Raw genomic sequence first — 21,167 nt, forward strand, 5'->3', positions numbered from 1 at the left:
TGAATATCTGTGATGCCTGACACATGCAAACCATATTTGTGGTGCCTTGCCTGATTAGCTATAGCTTCTATCCTGTTTCCCTAGTGCAAATCTTTGTATTCACAAATACTAACTGTACTATTGAGTAGACAAATAAACAAAGCATTTAAAATCTTGGAACATTCCCCACATTCACTATATAGATGAGGAATTTTGTTCTCTTTGCTTTTATCCATACTATAATCAAGTCATCCTTGAATGCAGGAATAATCTGAATGGTACTGCTGGCCAAGTCTTAGAATTAGAGAAAATTTTCCTATAGTATTTGTATGAAATGTTTAAAGCTGTGCCTGCCTATATTAAGCACCAGTAAGTATAACTACCATTCTTGTTACTATTTTTATTTGTGCTATTATTATTATTATTATGCCTTTATATTTTTACTACTCTTGTAAGTACTGTGATAACTTATATTCAGGATTATGAAATTAACCTATCATCTGTATTCAGTACAACATATTAGTCATCTGGAAAATAACACTTGAATTTATACCTCCACTAAAATTCCAGATATACAAAGATTTGAGTGTAAAAAATAAAATTATTGAAGTATTATAAGATACATAGGATAATTTTTAATATTTTCTCAGCAAGGAAAATATTTCTAATTTTAAACCAATCTTAGAAACCATAAAAGAAAACCCTGATATTTCACTCAATTGTGTAAAATTAAAAAAAAAAAAAAAGATCTCCATGAGAAAAAGATAAAAGTCAAGATACAAAAAATCTGGGGAAAAGATTTAAACTCATATCAGAGAAATGGCTAATTTTCTTAATATGTAAAGAGCCCAAACTAACCACTAGGAAAAGAGACAAATAACCTACCAGTAAACTAGCTAAGGATATTTTTAAAAATTATTTTTTGAGACAGAGTCTTGCTAAGTTGCTGAGGCTGGCCTCAAACTTGTGATCTAAATGCCTCAGCTTTCCAAATTGCTGATATTACTGGCATCTACCACTGTACCTGACTGGCTAAGGATATTTTTAAAAAAATCATACAGTGGTTCTTTAATATGAAAAGATGATCAACATAATTCATAATAAGAGAAATGCAAATTAAATGACAGTGAACGCATTTTTCACCCCTAATATTGGCAAGTATAAACAATGAAAATACTGTGTTGAATTAGGGGTTGATGGTAAGAGGAAATAGAAATTTTCAAACATTTTGGTGAAAGGATAAATTAATATGACTCCTATGGAAAGGAATTCACCAATTCCACCCCCACCAAAAAAGCATGTAAACACTTTGATTACAGCAATTCTATTAAGTAATTTATTTTAAAGATCATTATTTTTACACATGCAAAATGAGAAATGCATAAGTATATTTACTGCAGCATTGTTTGTGATAACAAAAATAGAAAACATCATAAGTATCCAGTAGGGATCTGATTAAGTAAATTATCATAGTTTCATACTTTGTGATACTGTACAGCTTTTATCAAGTACAAAATTGGTCTCTAGGTACTGATATAATCTGTAATCTATAAAGTAATTTTTATTGAGGCATAATATTTGTACATCTTTATGGGGTACAGTATGATAATTTGGTACATGTATACAATATAATGATCAAATCAGAGTAATAAGCACTTCATCTCCTCAAATGTCAATGGTTTCTATATGTTGTAAACTTCCATGGTCTTCTTTTTAAGTTATTTTGAAATATATGATAGATGGTTGTAACCAATAGTTACATATTCCTGTGCAATAGAAAATTGGTAGTAATTTCTCCTCTGTTTTTTTATAATTAGTATTTTTAATTGTGTTTTTATTAATGTATAATTATACATAATAGTGGGCTTATTGTGACATATTCCTATGTGGACTTAACATAATTTGCTCCATTTCATTCCCTAATAGTTCCCTTTTCTTTTCCCTCCTCCCTCCCACTGATTTCCTTCCTCTGCTCTACTGGTCTTCCATCCATGTATTTTTTAAAAATTAGTGCATTATAATTATACATAAAAGTGGAATTCATTGTAATATATTCATACACGCACATAGTATAATTTGGTCAACTTCCTTGCACAATTCTTCCCCTTACTTTTCTTGCGAACTGTTGCTATCCCCCTCCCCTCACTCCTCCCAGTCTCTACTGACCACTATTTCACTCCATTCTTCTGAGATCAACTTTTTAGTTTCCAGAAATGAGTGAGAACATGTGGTATCTATCTTTCTGTGGTAAAATAAATTTTAAAGTGAAAGATGCAAAATGTTGTGTATAATAAGCTACCATTTATGTAAAAATATAATATATACTTTCCTATATATAGGGTATTTCTGAATAAGAAACATGAATAGGGTTATCTGAGGAGGAGCACTAGGTGACTGGGAATACCTAAGTTTCATTATATTCCCTTTGTATCTCAAATATTGCATTTGAGTATATTAATAGTAATTCAAAACTTGTAATCTCCATCAATAGTCACCTGATCTGAGTTTGAAAATGACAAAATCTTAGACCTGGAGGGGACTTTGGAGGTTAGCTTGTCTGGTCTTTTTTATTAATGCAATAATCTTGTCTACTATGGGAGCAGCAGTTACTCTTTTTCGTTCTTGAACATTTCTATTCATGGGAAACTACACCCTGTGGAAACATTTTGTTCTACTTTTGGATATATTTAGTTCATTCCTTCACTGATTAATGTGACTAATACTTATTAAATACCTAATAGGCTCTTGGCATTGTGTGACTATTGTAATTCTTTCATTATACAGACTCTGACATGTCTTTTCCTTTGGCATTCATTTATTTTAATTCTCTCTTCCAAAGAATCACATGGGCATTCTTTAGCAACCAGAGAATACGTACTCTGTGTGAAATATACTCTGCTGACTATTTTATGTCGCATATGAAATACGGGATAGTTTTCAGACCATGGCTCAACTTGGCAAATTTTACCTAATTTTTTTGTGTAACTTTCTGCACTGTGGTGTTCTGAACTGATTTCAACCATTCCAGAGTGGTCAGATGAGCAGAAAACAGATATATTTTGGTCTGGGTTCTATATTTTTATAAATACAGCATAATATGTTAATTTTTGTTAGCAACTTTGTTAAGAGGTTCAAGTTGATTTCACAATCAAGAAAAGTAAGTAAAACTGAAAAGACAAATTACTGAATTAGGAAAATTATGCAAACCATATTTCTGATAAGGAACTTCTATCCAGAATATAGAAAGAGGAATTGCAACTCAACAGTAAATAGACGTATAATAAATAGACAAATAACTCAACATTGCAGATGGTCAATAAGCACTTGGAAATATGCTTGCCTCTTTAGGCATTAAGGAAATACATACTGAAATTATCAAAACCACTTCACACACAAGCCTGTTATCAGCTAGGACTTTGTTAGGTGCTGGCAACATGAGGGTAAAAATGACGTGTTCTCCACCTAAGTCTTAGACTAACAGTCTGTGAGGAGACACATACATTCAATGTGGTAAGGTATCCACAGCAGGAATAAGGGAGACTGTCGAGGAAGGTCAGGGGACAAAGAGAACCTAACACATCAAACTACATATGTCATATTTACATATCCTGTAAGATTTAAGTGCTCTGTGGTATTTTTATGATCTTCCAATTTCAATGTCAATAAAGAAAAAAATAACCTACGTGTAATGAATTTGGCATATTTTGTGCGACCATTTTTGTCTCCAGTTGACACTTCTTTCTGACTGCTTGAAAGCCATCTCTTTCATTATTTCTTAAATAATTTTGCAGGAGCTTGGCACATGGATTGAAAACCATAATAAACTAGGAGTAGTAAGAAAGAAGAATAAGCCGATTCACAAAAAGAAGTCAGAAGAGGGGAAGTAGAACTGTAGCAGGCAGAGTGTAAAACTGACTTTACATTGTGCCTAGGCTACCTTGGGCTCCTTGAGACAGTGAGTTTGTAGAATTCTTCTGCTGCTATTACCTCCCCTTCCTCCTTTTTCTTAAAATGATTTCAGTTTTTGATGCTTGCTATTGAAATACTCCCAGCTACTGCAGCTGTATTGCCTCATGCACTGTCTTTGGTGTGTGTGTACTGGGGAATGACCACTGAGGGGCACTAGACCACTGAGCCACATCCCCAGTCCTATTTTGTATTTTATTTAGAGACGGGGTCTTACTAAGTTGCTTAGCATCTCACTTTTGCTGAGGCTGGCTTTCCTCAGCCTCCCGAGCTGCTGGGATTACAGGTGTTCACCACCACACAGGGCTCTCATGCGCTTTTCTAAGAACATGTGCACCTTCTTAAAATGCAGGGAGACTTCCCCCATCTTTTCTCTTAGCTCTGTCTCTTTTGAACCAGACATTCTCATCTTCATTGCTACCCATTTCTTCTTTTTTCTTTTACATTGTTCACTCCATCCAGAACACACTCATCTTCAAAATCCTAACTACGCTTTAAGACTTACATCAGATAACTGAATAAAGCATAAAGCCTTTCCCAAGTTTTCCAAAAAAAAAAAAAAAAGAATGTTTTTTGAACTCTCTTAACATTCTATTTGTCTTTCTCTGACTTTTTAAAAAATTGAACCCAGGGCCTTATGCATGCTGAATAAACACTCTTATATTCTCAGTCCCTTGTACTTCTCAATTGACCCTCTTTTTGGAAGTAAATATTTTAAACACCAGGCATTGTGCCTTCTTTACTTTTAAAAATATCCATCCCCACTGCTAATAGGCCAGGCCTAGTTCTTTGTATGTGGTACTTGTTCAATATATTTTTCTTACAGGATTTATAAATATGCCATATTTAGTTTGAATTGGCAAATTGAAATTATCCTACCACATATCATAGTTATGCAAATGATAAAGAATAGCTTGGAACTGAAGACTTGTGTGACAGAGAGGAAGGAGTCTAGTGGGGAAAACTGCAGGAGATGAGAATGAACACAAAGACATAGGCCAGATCAGGCAGAACCTATTGGCCTCTCAAGTACTGTGGTTTTTATTCTGGTGAGATGGCAGCCATTAGAGAGTTGGGTAGAAGAGTTTTGTGTTAAGAACTTTTAAGGATCTCGGGGTTGCTCTACTAGTGAATATATTGAAAAGGAGACAAGGGCTAATGTGGGTAAACCAGCTAGAAATCTATCACAGTAACGTAGGCAAGACAAACAGCAACATGGACCAGAATGATAGCAATGGAAATGACCAGAAGTGATTGATTTTGGGTTTGTAAAGAGAAAGAGTTGTCTCAATTCCCTATACTCAGGCAGAAAATAAGCAAATTAGAAAGTTCAATGGAATTGATTCAAAATAGCTCTTGTACAGTATTACTATTTTTGAAATAAGTTCTAATACCAAAGAATTTTATTAACATGTAGGAACTCACTTCCTTCTACCTGAGTGGCAAGATGGGGAAAGTTAGCAGTATTAATCTGCTGCTGGTAGAGCCGATGTGGGCTTTGAAGTTCTGTAGACCCATGTGCATCCTTCTGCTTTTACCTACTACCTGTGTGACTCAGGTGAGCAATACCAATACTCTTTGTTTTTATGTGTAGGAGAGGTATGGTAATAAAATAAAATAATGTGCATAAAGAGGCCAGCATAGTGCCTGACACAGAGTAAGCACACACTCAAGTCAGTTTCCTTCCCTTTTCCCTCTCAATATAGACCTCTACCTCTGCCTAGGAATCCTTCCCATGTACACAGTGGAAAACTGAAATCTTAAATGTAACCCTTGTTGTTTCTATAATTATAGAAAATTCATTTCAGAAACAGGATAATGGAAAATAAATACTTTCCTAGGAAAAATGTTAGTACTTTCTTAGGAAAAATGTTCGAGTCTGATATGAATTATCCTATCTAGTTTATTGTTGAAACTAATATTTTTATCTATTATTTTAAATGGATAAGTCTCTTGCATTAGAGACTTAAAAGTATAAGTTTATTGTGTTAGAGACTTGGAAGTGGAGTTGTCTTCCAAAAATGTCATTGGGTTTCACTAAATATCTTCCTCTTAGATAAAGATTCTTTTCCTGCATAGTAAGATTTCATAAAGGTAAAAGAAAGTATAAGGAACTCGTGGGACATTTGCAAAGTTAGGCTAGGTCATTTTATATTCTGGGAAAAAAATCAAGAAAATATGCCACTCAATCACTTAAAAAAGTCTAACCATATAACATACAAACCTCAACAATTTCCTCTTACATTTATGTACTCACCACATTTAGATCTCTCCCTTCCTCTCCCTTCCCCTCTACTCATACATTAGCAAGCTCTGAGGGAGTATAACTTGTATATCCCAAGGTCATTTTATTTGGCTCAGGTGGTTTTTAGAAGGTCATGCTAGAATAGCTGCTTGTTCTACACTTTTCAAAAGTTCCTGTGAGATAGTTATGTTCATCTTATACCTAGATTTTTAAAAAAATTAGTGGATTAGAAATTAATTCATCTAGTCATTACTCTCTATAAAAACTAAAAAAAAATTTTTTAGTTTTCCCAGTTACTAACTTTTGGATTGCCCACAACTTGGTCCTTTCTTGTGTCCATTTCCTACTGTGACGGTGCTTCCCTCTGCAGCCAGGAGAATCTGCTAGTTACAGGGTGCACGTGACTCACCTGCTCCTTCCTTTGAGTCACTCTCCTGACCATATCCTAGCCTGAATTTTTTCCAGATGTCTCTTCTTCATGCTATTTCCTTTCTTATTTCAAAATACTCCTTAAAACTACATGTGACCTTCCTGGTCTAGACTGCCCTGAATAATTCCAATAAGCCCCAAGAAAGCAGGCATTTATTAAAAGTGATGTCATTAGGTCTTTTATCACTAGAAATAGATGATGTTTCTAGCACAGAATTTGGGGCTGGGATGCATTTTAGAGATTATTCTGGGGAGTCTGGGATGTAGCTCAGTTGGTAGAGTGCTTGCCCTGCACGCACAAGGCCCTGGGTTCAATCCCCAGCACCACCAAAAAAAAAAAAAAAAAAAAAAAAAAAAAAAAAAAAAAGAGATTATTCAGTGTGATCTCTTTATTTTCCAGATGAAGAGGACTGAGGTCCACAGATCTTACCTCACTTAGGATCAGAAGTCCAGTTTCTTGACTCCTACTTCAGTGTTCTTCCTACCACCCCATAATCTCTTTTGTAGTTATCTCCCTTCCCCAGTACAATTATTTTAATCTAGTTATTAGCACAGTCTAATTAACTGTGTGATAATATTAGAGAGTCTTTATTACATCACTTAATAGCTGTTAATATTTGGAAGTCACTTAACCTCTTTGGGTCTTAATTTCTTCAGTTGTGAAACAGGTATAGTGAGAGTAGTTACATCATGGGGTCATTATGAGTATTCACTGAAATGATCTATGCACCTGGCATGTAGTAATAAATATTAGTGGTGATACTGATGATGATGAATATTGTGGTGAGCGCAAAATAACATTTGAACTGGGTTTGTCCTTTGGTTGGTCTACTGGTTCTTCTCCTGCCTTCCTTAAACTTGCTCTTTCTTCTGAGGCTCTCACAAAGGGCAATTTGCATCTTTACTTTAGCTTATGGCATGAGGTTCAGAACAAAGGAAGCTGAGAATATTAGGATTAGCCACAGAGGCAGTGAATAGGTATGGACCACTTGACAGAGATGATGTTAGAAAAATGAGTGAAACTTAATTCTTGCCTTCAGAGAATAAGAAATTTAGTCAGAAAGTCAGATCTAAAACCCCAGGAACAAAGTATAATTATGTACCCAGACTTTCAGTGACTTGAAGTGCAGCATCTGGTTGGAAAAAGAGCTAAGCCTGGACTTGATTGATCAGGGAAGATTTCTGGTGTCAAGGGACTTGAGTCAAGACCTGGAGTCTCACATGATAGAGGGTGCTGTTTTGGTTTAGCTATGAGGTGTTCCCCAAAAGCTGATGTGTGAGACAATGCAAGAAAGTTTAGAGGTGAAGTGAATGGCTTATGAGAGCCTTAACATAATCAGTGTGTTAATCCACTGATAGGGGTTAACTGGATGATAACCATAGGCAGGTAGGGTATGACTGGAGGAGTGGGTCACTAGAGTCATGCTTTGGGGATCTATATTTTGTCTGTGGTGAGGGGATTCTCTGTATCTCTCTCTCTCTGCTTCCTTGTCCCATGTTCTGACCTGCTTTCCTTACCACACTCTTCTGTCATGATGTTCTACCTCACCTCAAGCCCAAAGCAATGGAGTTGGCCATCTATGGACTGAGACCTCTGAAACCATGAGCCTCAAGTAAACTTTTTCTCCTCTAAAATTGTTATTGTCAGGTCTTTCGTTATAGCCATGAAAAAGACAACTAAAACAGGTACATATATCAGTGTGGGGATACTTGGTAGAATGCTCTGGGAACAAAAAGGAGCATAGTATTATCATTCCTTTTTAATTTACTGTAATGCAAAGCTTTGGCTCCTTCTCAGATTCTTCCTTCCCTTGGATATGTTTATCCAATCAGCTACTCAGTCCTTCCCTTCAACATTTTTTCTCCCTTCTATGTCCACTACTATTTCCTCCATTCAGATTCTAATTCTTCTTGCCTAAAAGAGATGCTCAAATAGCCTCTGGTCAGTTTATCTCTAATTCTTCCTGGCTTCTGTCCACTCTTAGTACCATTATCAGATACATCTTCCTAAAACACAGCACTGATGAGAATAATAACAGTTGCAGCACCTTGAACACCTAGTTAATCTCTACAGCCGCCCAGGGCTAGTGTTATTTTCCCCCCTTATATAAGAAGGGTTCAGACTGAGAGTAGTTAAACAACTATCCCAAAGTTACCCAACTGATGAAAGTTGGATCCAGAATTGAAGCCTACCACATTCTGACTCCAAGGATCCATGCATTGCTCGGAACTATATTGCCTTCATTACTTCAAATCAACAAAACACTGAAAATCCGTGACTTGTTTATGGTCCCCTTTTATCTGGAGTCCTGCATTCTCATCACTGAACAAAACTCAGGTCCTTTCCCAGATTATACCCCACATGTACATGTGTGAAACACACACACATATGTGGACCAATTAGACATTTCTTTAACTTAGGAAGATTTGAAGAGTTATCAGGAGCTTCACAATAGTGCCAACTTATGACTTTTTTTGCTCTTTCTCATGTGTCAACCTGAAGTGCTTACCTACACCAATCTTGATTCTAGTATCAACAAAAATTCTCCTTTATCCTTCACAGGGCAGTGTTCTCCAAACTCAGGCCACAGAGTGGCCTACGCTTTGACCCCAAGAGGAATGTTGGTAAATTGCCTTTTCTCCCTCTTTCTACATCAGGAAGAACAAACCACTCTAAAACCCCGAGGTTATTTGTTTTGAAGATAGAGTTTTAAGTGGAAAGAAAGTTCATACTTTGGTCTAAAATACAGTCACTTCCTGTATTCTGGGAGCTGGACCTTTGATTAGTTTATTTGAAAATCTCAATAGGGAATATGCTAGGGGATATGCCCTCGAACTGCTTAGTCTTATGGGGGATAGACATGCCCACAGATAATAAATAACACTACAGCTGGCATGTTCTACATTAGGAATAAACACAGAGGAGGTATGCTTAAACTAATTTGAGAGATCAGACTTTCTGGAGAAAGTGGGATTCAAGTTGAGCTTGAAAGATACCTAGAAGTTACACAAATATAGAAGGGGAGTAAGTACATCTAAGATGGAACAGTACAAAGGCAAGGAGGAGTGAAATAATATTTGCATTAAAAAAGGACAATTTGGGGCTGGGGATGTGGCTCAAGCAGTAGCACGCTCGCCTGGCATGCGTGAGGCCCGGGTTTGATCCTCAGCACCGCATATAAACAAAGATGTTTTGTCTGCCGAAAACTAAAAAATAAATATTAAAATTCTCTCTTTCTCTCTTAAAAAAAAAGGAGCAATTCACTGTTTAGAAGAACAGGAAGACATGAGTGGAGAATTTGGAAGGTGTCAGGTCTTGGAGGCCCTTGTCTGCCATGTCAAGAGGCTTGGACAGTGTCCTGGAGGTAATGGAGAGACAGTGAAGCATTCTAAGCCAGGGCAATGGTATGTTCAGATTTGTCATTGGGATCACATTCAGTCAGGGTCTCTGAGGTAAATGACAGATTTGAGACTGGTGGAGAGATCTGGAGACTGATGCAGTCAGGCAGATTGCGATGGGCTTCAGACTTAGGTTTGAAGCAGAGAAATGTTGAGGAAATTTCTACTGGCAGGTCTAAGTAATATGAGGATGGCGGGGGCGGGCTGAAAAGGACAAGGTCATGGTGACTGGAGGTGCCTGTGTTTGCTGGGGCCTGTCTGGTGTTCATCACTGAGATGAAGATAATGAGTATAGTTTTAGATGTGCTAAGTCTCAGTTGCCCTTGAATGCTCAAATGGAGGAATGGTAATTATTCACTCTCTCACTTCCTTACGCCCTTTACTAAAATATCAACTTCACTAAGGCCTTCTCTGCACACCACTCATCCAGGAATGACATCCCTGCCTCCTGTGCATGTGGTTTTCTCTATATTACCACCCAATTACATTTTTAAAATTATTTTTTTTTGTTTTAACTAGTTGTACATGGCAGTAAAATGCACTTATGCACTTTGATATATCATACATTATATATAATTTCTCATTTTTATGATTGTACATGTTGTAGAATCACATTCATCATGTAGTCATATATGTAATGAGATAATGTCTATTTCATTCTACTATCCTTTATATCCCCATATTCCCTCCTCTCCCTTCACTCTTCTCTACCTAATCTAAAGTAACTCTATTCTTCCCTATTTCCCCCAGCTCTTATCGTGAATTAGCATCTGTGTATCAGAGAAAACATTCTGGCTTTGGTTTTTTGGGATTGGCTTACTTCGCTTAGATGATATTCTCCAACTTCATCCATTTACCTACAAATGCCATCATTTCATTCTTCTTTAAAGCTGAGTAATATTCCATTGAACATATATACCATATTTTCTTTATCCATTCATCTACTGAAGGTCACCTAGGTTGGTTCCATAGTTTAGCTATTGTGAATTAAGCTGCTATAAACATTGACATGGCTGTATCACTGTATTATGCTGATTTTGAGACCTTTGGGTATAAACTGAGGAATGGGATCACTGGTCAAATGGTGGTTTCATTCCGAGTTTTCTAATCTTCATACTGCTTTCGAGGGTGGTTGCACCAATTTGCAGTCCAACCAACAATGTATGAATGTGCCTTTCCCCTCACATCCTCGCCAATATTTATTGTTGCCTGTATTCTTGATGATTGCCATTCTGATTCTACCCAATTACTTTTATCACCTTATTACCATCCCTTTATTTTTTAGTTACCTATGTTTTAGTTATTTGCCCTCTCTCACTAAAACATAACCTCTTTTGTCATAAGTTATTGTTATTACTTTTTGTCTACTATGTTTCCTACTATATCCCCATTAACAATGTAGGTAGTTGGTTTTATGAGCTCAGGAGGAAGTTGAATAGTTACCTAAGACAGGACTACTTGGCAAATATCTATAGCTTGGCACCTTTAATCTACTCTGATCTGGGCCTCTTCCTTCCCCCTCCTTTCCTCTCAGAAATAGCTCTTCCTCTTGCTTTCCTGTCTACTTAGTTTCACAATTTTACAGTGACTGTGGTTCTGATTCCTGGCAAAATCAAAACCTCTGGGAATTTAACCTATACTTTTCTAGTGTACAAACAGACACCCTGGTCAACTTTTGGCCACTTTTGTTTTTCTAGGGCTGGGCCTATTGGTGTTAAGTAAACTGAAAAGTATGCCATTTATTTGGAATCTGAGTAATTGGTCTTTGTACTTTACATAACCAGTAGAAGAGAAGAGATGGTTGAATCAAAATGTGGAAACAATTTTTGAAAACATGCACATCTGAAAGGTAATGTATCTTTACTTGTGTTTGTTTGTCTTGCCCAATTCAGAAGAAATGAAACTGCTTTTCCCAAAATGGATGCTTCTACCTGTGCGTCTGCTTCCACTCCCTCCTGACCACTCTGTGATCCTCTTGCTCCCTGGCCTGGACTGTTGTTAAGTGCATTTTAATTGGGTCCTTGGCTCCAGGTTCTGACCCTGCTTGAATCATACTTATAATAAGGGTATCTCTGACTATGACACATGATCCCTCCTTTACTTGTATGGAAATTACCTGGATAGGCATTTGATCTCCTTGACTAGAAGGCGAATTCTTGGAAAGTGAGTAGAACTTTAGGCCAGTGACTAATATGACACTTGTCACGTACCTCTATTCAAAAATCTCTTCTTGTTTCCCATTTTTTTATGGAACACAGTACAAACTCATTTAAATGTTATTCCACATCTTCTGTAATTTCACCCAACTTTTTTTTCTTTTCTTTCTTTCTTTTTTTTTTAATCACCACTTCCTACTGTATGCCCTCCTTACTCTCTAGTAGAATAAAGCAGGGCCATCCGAAGCAAATCTGTTTTCAAAATAGCTATGTCAGAATCTCAATCACTGTTATTTTAATCACCAAGTAATCCGGACAGCAGATATCCATGCCCCCATTTCTGGCACTCCCATCCCTAATTCAGTCTACCTTGGACCGTGGTGAAGCACAATTTCACATGGCTTGATAATTTACAAAATTGAAAGGTGTTTTCTTTTTAGGCCAAAACCCTCTAAATAAAATTGGCTAAATATAATGATCTGTTCATACTACCGGGTACCTGCCTTTCCTGGAGCCCTGTAAGAATGCTCACACTACCTGGAGCCATATTGTTCTCTTTGCCTAGCATTGTGCCCATTCCGTTCCTCCATTCTCAGCTAGATCTGTCCAAATCCTTCACATCTTGTCAACAGAAACAGAAGCATCGTCCATATATTTTATCTCTCTCTCTAATTATATGAATTCCTTCCTCTTTAGTATCTCCAAAGGGCATTGTTAACACCTCTCTTAGAACAGGTATCACAGTCAGACTTGAGGAACAGAGAGTTGTATGTATGTCCCTTTGGAAGGAATGTCTCTTTTCTATTCCTGGTTTCCACAGAGAAGGATCCTCTCTTAATTGTCTTAATCTTTTGCTCTTCCCATTACTGCTTCCTCTCTAAGAGCAATGGAAGTGGCAACTTTTAGTCTATGTTTCTTAACTGGGTGGTATTCACCCATTAGTGGTCCTGAGGTCACACATTTGATCTTTGCTCTTGGTTCCCACTCCACTTTTACCTGTGCGTCTACTTTGAAGATTCAAATGTCCCTCTGCTGGGCTTTCCAAGGTCTAGATCCCCAGGGATAAGAGAATAGGAAGCCCATTTTGGTTTTTGCATTGTGTATGTTTGTTCTTCAACCTGGACTCTGTTAGTAATAAAGTTTGATCTGTTTCTGTTTTTTTTTTTTTTTTTTTTTTTTTTTAATTTTATTTCTCAGTTTGTTTAGAACTGTGGTGGGGGAAAAGGTGTTTTCTAATGTGTTGGATGTATTCACCTTATCTTCTCTATTTATTAATTATTTAGGGCTGAGATTATGTCATATTCATTTTATATCCCTTGTAGACTAACATATAGAAGGTATTTAGTATATACATATTTCTTGGATTGAATCAAGCAAATTTGTAAATTATACAGAGAAATGATGAGTTGTCCTATTGAATGTAATGGGTACTAGCATCTGCTGTGTAATTCTTGTTCATATGCTCTCAGAATCAGATAGCATTAATGAGTTAGAGTTACTTGGAAGCAATGTCTGTGTGACGCAAGGACATCCAGATGTCCAAGCCAATGGTTAAACTATGGAGTTCTCTGGTCCAGAGAACTACAGCTCTCACAATAGTCTCAAAGGTCCCAGCCTTCATCAAGGTGTAAGAATATAAGAGACCACACGAATGTTAATACTTAAATATCACTAGCACTTAGCCCTTACCTTCTCACCCAACATCTGGCTCCCTCATGTTATTCAGTGTATTCAACAGGTGACTGGATGTCACATGTTCTCAGGGATTGTCCTCTTGGTGATCTTTTAATATAGCCATCTCAGAGGCAGTCAGCACTTTCTCTGCTGCTGTTGCCTTATATGAAAACATGAGCGTTGGTGTGAGGCTGCTGGCTCCCAGTGTTTCCAGGGTCACTAACCTTGAGTTGCCAGAGCAATGCTCGGTCTCGTGCTGTATTTTGTCAGTGGGGAAACAGTACAGAGAGGAATACTGATACAAGAAGACCATCTGAACCTTGGAAAATGATTTTGCCTACTGAAAAGGAAGAGGAAGGAGAAGAGGGAGGGAAAGATGAGCAGCAGTGGAGACCAAACTGGTAAACTTTCTAGAGCTGGTTTGGCAGAGAATCTCAAACACGTTTAAAACTACACATTACCCCCAGCAGTTTGATTTTAAGGATATCATCAGAGATCTTTATAAAGGTTTGTGCATATGGATATTTATTCCAACATTAAATAATGTTGGAATAATATGAGTCACTTCCAGACTGCAGTTTTGGTCAAGTGGTAGAGGCCAAATTCAGAGTGAGGGGGGAAAAGTCAGAGTGAGTAAGTGAGTAAGAAGGAAATGGAGATAGTGAAATCGAGGACGGAATTGTGTCAGAATCTTCAGAAGACTGGAAAAGGTCCCCAATCAGAAACAGAAGGGAAGCCAATGTGCCCAGGCAGTGGACCTGAGGGTGGACGAGAAGTAGGGGTGGGGGTGAAGCTGGGGTAGAATTATGCAGGGTCTTGTAAGCCATGATTGGAAGATTGGGTTCTATGGTGAATGAGAAAGGAAATAACTGGAGAGTTTGAGGTAGGCAGTAAGATGACCTGATTATCTGTTAAAAAAACATTTGCTTGGGCTTTTGTTAGAAGAATAAATTTTAACAACAACAACAACAACAAAAAAAAGTATAGTCAGTAGGGATAAATTAACAGGCTATTGCAAAAGATTGAATAGCCAACACTAGACTTGAGTTTTGCCACAGCTGTATGGTTTTCCCCCCAACTGCACTAATACTGCAATAAACATAAGGATATAAATTTTTACGATTTTAGGTTATTACTTTCAAAGAAAATTCCTGAATTAAAATGACTGAATAAAAGATAAAATCAAGGGGTAGAGATATATCTCAGTGACAGAGCATTTGCGTAATATGCTTAAGGCCCTGGGTGAAATCCTCAGTACCACTAAATAAATAAATGAAGATTTTTTTTAAAAAATAAAATTATTCTTTTCCTTTAAAGGTGTTCTGTAACAGCACCATTCACAATATCTAAAAGATAAAACAATCTAGGTATCTATCAATGGATGAATGAGTAAGAAACTGTGATACATACACGATGAAATATTACTCAGCCATGACAAGGAATAAAGTACTGTTACCTGCTACAAGGAGATGAGCCTCCAAAGCATAATACTAAATGAAAAATAAAGGCCAGACACAAAAGATTACCTCTTGTATGATTTCATTCACATGAGCTACTCAGAACAGGGAGCAGATGTGTGGCTGCCAGGCACTGCCGAGAGGAAGTGTGAGAGACAACCAAGTACTGGGTCTTGGGTTTTCTTTTGGGAAGATGAAAATATTCAGGAACTCAGTTCAGGTGGTGGTTACACAACTTTGTGAATGCACTAAATACCACAGAATTGTATACTCTAAAAATGGTTAATTTCATTTTATGTGAACTTCACCTCAATAAAAAAAACTGTTTTAAAATGGTCTATATATTTCTTAACTTTGAGAAACCATATTTGCACTTTTTCAATAGTGCTTTCAGGAGGGAATTAGCAATTCACCCTGGTGGCAGCAAAACATGTGTGTCCTAGTTTTACTATATACCAACAGCATTATGTTTGCGAAAAATACTCCATTTAACAATTCTTTCATTATTTCCTGCTCAGACACATTTCCTCATCTCAAAAAATGTTTCTTTTTGTACTTATTTTTTTAGCTCTTATGTTTCTGTTGTAGTTTGGTATGTGCTCTATAAAATAAACCTTATTCCCTTTTCTGTCCTGTTCATTGTACATATTATCCCCCTGTTTGCTTTTAAAGAAAAGTCTGCATTTTTTTTTTTTTTTTTTTTACATTTTGATACCATCATGACTATTTTTCTTTCCCACTGAATTTCCTTTTCTATCTCTAGGCTGAGAGATTCATCCATTTCAAGGGGGCTGGTTAATATTCAATTGCATTTTCCTCCCAGTTTCTCTATGGTTTGATACATCAGAATTCTTCACAAGTTTTCTTATAGGAGAATGAGAAGTTTTAATTTCTTATTCTTAGCAGACTGATATAATTTTGAAAATAGGTACTTAAAATTGAGGTCTATATATATGACTTTTAAAGGAAAAGAGAGTATCTTGGACTTTAATGATGACAAATTACTCTTATTATGGACATTCCTATTATGGATTGAATTAATGTCTTCCCCAAATTCATATGCTGAAGTGCTAACCCCCAGAACTTCAGAATATGATCTCATTTAATATATGGTTGTTGCAGATGAGTTTAGTTAAGAGGAGCTCATACTAATGAAGGTGGGTGTCTCTAATCCAGTATGATTGATATCCTATTAAAAGGGAAATTTGGACACAGACACAAGCCCATGAAGAGTGTCATGTGAAGATTAGGGTTATGTTGCCACAACCTGGGAACTACCAGAAACTAGGAGAGAGACCAAGGGTTCTTGGTCTTGATCTTGGACCTTAGTCATTGGAATTATGGTATAATAAATTTCTGTTCTTTAAGTGACCTACTTTATGGCACTTTGCTCTTGATGCCTGCCCTCGAAAACAAATACCTTTACTTACACATGTACAAATTACTATTCATTATATATCCCATAATCCTACAGTTCTTTTATAGTATCAAGGAAACACACTTACAAGGTACGTATCTTCAAAATTCTAAACGCAACTTTGAAAATGAATGACATTAAGTTAATATAACAAGCAGTGCAATTTTGCTACAAGTAGATCATGGCTTACAGCATGAATAAGTTCCTATCTATCATTAATGTGTGGGTGTAGTGTAATCCTCCCATTTCTCTTCCACAGAACTTTCCTTCATACAATGCTTGTGATATTACTTAGTTTTTAATCAGTATATTCAGTTCTCCTGTTCTTGTTTTAGTAATTCTCAGTAAGCTTTAAACACAGCTGAAAAATGGACCCTGAAATTATGCCATAGTTCCTAGCATCGAGATGGTCATCTAAATAATTCAGGATATGCTTATGTTGATTGCCTGTAGATGATCATTAAAATGAAAACAAAATTAAACAATTCTCACAGGAATCTAGCAACCCCCTAAGAACACTTGAACAAACTACCAATCCTTCAAAACCTCAGTTTGGGAAAAGGGCAGTCCTTTGGGACCCTTCCAGTTGGAGAGTTTTCCTCAGAGAATGGCTCTCCCTATTACTTCCTCTTTAGTTAATGAATTAGATCATTGGGACAGAGATATATTCCAGATGTCCTCTGCTTTGCTTTCTGTACTATTGACTTCTTTAAATCCTGGTCCTCTTCACAAAATCTGGAAGATGCTGTGATTCCATTTCCAAAGCCAGCTTTCTTGCTACCCCTGAGCACTAAAAACATTAGCTGTGAAAAGAGTTTAGTTCTCATGACTTAGTGCAAAGTCATATTAATTTTTTTTTAAATTACTCCAGCTCAGCCAAGGATGTTAGCTGAACACAAGCCAGTCAAAGACCGACAGGAAAGGAAAGATTTGCATAAGTCTTTACTGAAAAAAAAAAAAATCCCAACAATGTAAACCTAGACTGCTGTGGTCTCACTTCCCAAAACCTCCAGAGTAGGAACCGGAAAGCCAGCAAACCACTTCTCACGGTCTATAATTTGGAAGAGGAGAGAACTAGATTTCACAGTGTTTGGACACCTTTGCTCAACTATATAATAATCACATCACCCCCTGCCCCAGATTTCTGGGAAAATTAAATTTCCTCTAAAATAAATGCAAGATTTTGCCCAAACCTGGAGGGAGGGAGGGAAGGAGGGAAAAACGGAAAGGAAGAGGGGGAGGGGAGGATAATTCAGAATAGTAAAAAAGAATTTATTCAAGGTTTACTGTGGAAATAAGTGTCACAGTTGTTAGAACATCCTAAGTTGCCTCGACCAGTGCTTGCTAGTGGAATGTGCAGACAAAACACATGCTGACTTGTTCCTTTGTTCAGTGCCACATCCTGGGACAGGATGACAGAAGCAATGTCTGCAAGCTTGAGATCCCTTATCTGCTTTCTTCCCAAGGCAACTCTGGAGTCAAGATGATCCAGGCAATCAAATTGTCTCCAGCATGGGGAGACTAGAGAGAGGATGTGGCACAGGGAAAGGAAAGAAATTTGAATCCTGTAAAAGCTGAACTAGATATTTTCTTTACTCTAATTTTTATGAGTGTAATTTAAAGAAATCTATCTAATTATAAGACATTGTGAACATTAATGGAAGTAAACTATTTAAAGTGCTTCTGCCTGAGATAGATACATACATGCACACTCTTACACACACACACACACTATATCTATATCTATCTATCTATCTATATATATATATAAATACATGCACATACACACAAATGTTAGGTTGAGCTATTTGAAATTGCCAATATTGATCATTTTTGACATATAAAAACAGCAATTTAAAAAAATATTTTAAATATTTTATTTGACATTTTTCACTTCAAAATCTTAGTATGCATCTACTTGTGACTAATAAAACAACACAATACAAAGATAAAAAAAGCCAAAGCTAATTCTTTCCCCTCTTAGCCTTCTACCTTTGTTTATTCACACAGAAACTCAAATCAACATAAACTGGATAATTGACATACTTGTCCTCACTCATATACACATATGCAAACATATGTACTAGTATAGAGAAGATGCTAATGTTTGATTTAAAAACAGCAATTTCATATGGTTTGACCTAATATGTATGCAAAGAATTTTGGAGCCTGGTGTGGTGGTGCATGCCTGTAATCCCAGAGACTCAGGAGGCTGAGGCAGGAGGATCACAAGTTCAAAGCCAGCTTCAGCAACTTAGTAAGACTCTTGTCTCAAAATAAAAACTAAAAAGGGCTGGGGGTGTGATTCAGTGCTTGAGCATCTTTGGGTTCAATCTCTGATAGGGGAAAAAAAAGAATTATGGGCAGTAGCAAAAATGTAAGGAGTAGCACCTCTTTGCTTTGAAAAGGGCACATGTGACACAATATGGAGCGGAGCACACAGGCCATAAAACTTGATGGAAGGTACAAAAGGCAGAGAGATGGTGCAAGTGGGAGAAGAGAGAATGAAAGGGTGGTGTGCCTGCCCATCCCTAGTATGTATTTAGGAAAGGGTACAACAAAAGAACTGACCAAGGCACAAGGCCTGGTTTGGCATATCTATGCTTTGCTAACATCAATGCTTCCACACAAGTCATTTGTAAACTGAAATAAAGAATAATCCCAACTTTCCAAGGCAAATTAAAAATATACCTTCATGTTGTCTCGATTTTTTTTTTTTAACTTTGAGGTGTTGTTTAATATTGATGCATATGGATGCCAGGATGTGAGTCATAATATTTTGCTCATTAGTCTTTTTTTTTTCTTTTTCTTTCTTTCTTTTTTTTTTTTTAAGCTACCATAATGGGAGAGGCTAGCTCTGAGACAGGCAAGATTGCAGTTGTTTTTCAGCTTTTCAGACTTACAATGAGCAATGTTCTATCAATTTGCCACCCCCACATTCAGTCTCCTGGAAATGACTTGCCACCCCCAGGTTTGTCTCCTGATTAATGGTTGAGAGCTTGACTTTTCAACTAGGTGACTTTCCTACCTGGTGGCTGGCTGGATGCCTGTGGCTTTGTCCAGTGAAAACAGGTTGACCACTAATAGGAACTGGGTCAAATGGTGAAGACTCAGGTCAGGAATGGCTTATTTATGGCAGAAAAGCAGGACTAGAATGAGGTCAGATCAGTTTAGTGGATGTATTGGATTCTGACCATCTGAATTTAAAAAAAAGAAAAAGTAAAAAATAAATGTAGGTTCTCAGTGCTGGGATGGGGGATGAACATACGGAGAAGAGGTTTAATGTAGCTTATAGAGCTATTTCCATTAAGCACATAGTTTCTTCTGGATTTGAGTTCAGGGAAATTCTTCAGCAATTTAACAATTACAGAAATTCCATATCTTTCCTACCAAACAAATATAGACCCAATGCATTGCTCAACGTCTGCATGGTAAATTATATGCTGTGGTAGATGTAAAAGGGGAAAAGCCATAAGTGGAGGACATTTCATCCCACAGCACAGTGGTGCCAATTTCAGTTGGTAGAACCTCTGTGGCTTCCAGGAACCTAAAGGAAAATATTATTTTAAACTGTTTCCCCAATGTAATACAATTTCTTCAAAACAGAAACAGTGAAATGTTTGACTCAATACTGAGATTCTAGATCTTGTAATGGGATCTTTATGATGAACCTTTATTTATTTTTGCTTGTTTTAAAATCTTTTGTTTTCTGTTAGTTGGCTTACTGTTGGCTATCTCATGGTGAAAGGGGTGTAGTTTATAAGCTCTCTTTATTTTCACTTGGAATTTTTTTTCTGCTTGAGATTTGAGGAATTCTACCCCAGCAATTAGGTAGGACAGGTTTACCAAAATCAGATGAGGAATACTATGTGGAAATAACACATGTCAAAGACAAATCAGTATTCACTTTAGGATATTAATTTGGATCTGGACAAATCTGGTCATTCTATAAGACAATATCTGCACTCCTCCAAGTAGGCCACTTTGGCATAAAGACTACTTTGAACCAGTGACAATTGAGAATTGCCCTCCTCTCATTTGCCTAAAGGCAGGGCATAGATTTGTCAAGGTGTCCCTCTCTCCCCTCTCTAATCACTGGAAACAGCTCTAGGCTTTTATCAGACCAGAGAATGCACCAGAGTGACCTGTATAATAACACTTATGCTTTTTCTTTCTCTTGTCTGTTCTCTACAAATTTATTGTGTAGTGGTGCCCCATCTCCCATAAAATCTTAACTAAGCTTCTCCAGAAATCTTCATCATAATTGATTTTAGGACTATCAGCAAAAGAGTCTCTCCAAAAGAGTTCAGTTTAGGTAAACTTCCTATTTTCCTGTTGCTCTATTTTACTTGGCCACTGGCCTGGAAGAAATCGGCACTCCAGGTGCTGGATGCCCCCTTACTATTTTTCCACAAACATGTATTCAGTATAGTAGTTTGTAGAAG

General features: G+C 37.0%; 1 non-coding gene and 1 pseudogene across 1 annotated transcript; both read left to right on the forward strand.

The window, feature by feature from the left end:
• Positions 1–5,392: 5,392 nt before the first annotated feature.
• The window catches only part of LOC124108484 (S-phase kinase-associated protein 1-like), a 32,208-nt pseudogene continuing 16,433 nt past the window's right edge, over positions 5,393–21,167 (forward strand).
• Positions 6,878–6,949, forward strand: Trnaa-ugc (transfer RNA alanine (anticodon UGC)). Its single transcript has one exon. It is a non-coding gene; the product is annotated as a tRNA-Ala (tRNA).

Source organism: Marmota monax, unplaced genomic scaffold (assembly GCF_021218885.2).
Source record: "Marmota monax isolate L192 unplaced genomic scaffold, Marmota_monax_Labrador192_F-V1.1 WCK01_AAM20220418_F8-fsc00045, whole genome shotgun sequence".
In the NCBI taxonomy this organism is placed as follows: Eukaryota; Metazoa; Chordata; class Mammalia; order Rodentia; family Sciuridae; genus Marmota; species Marmota monax.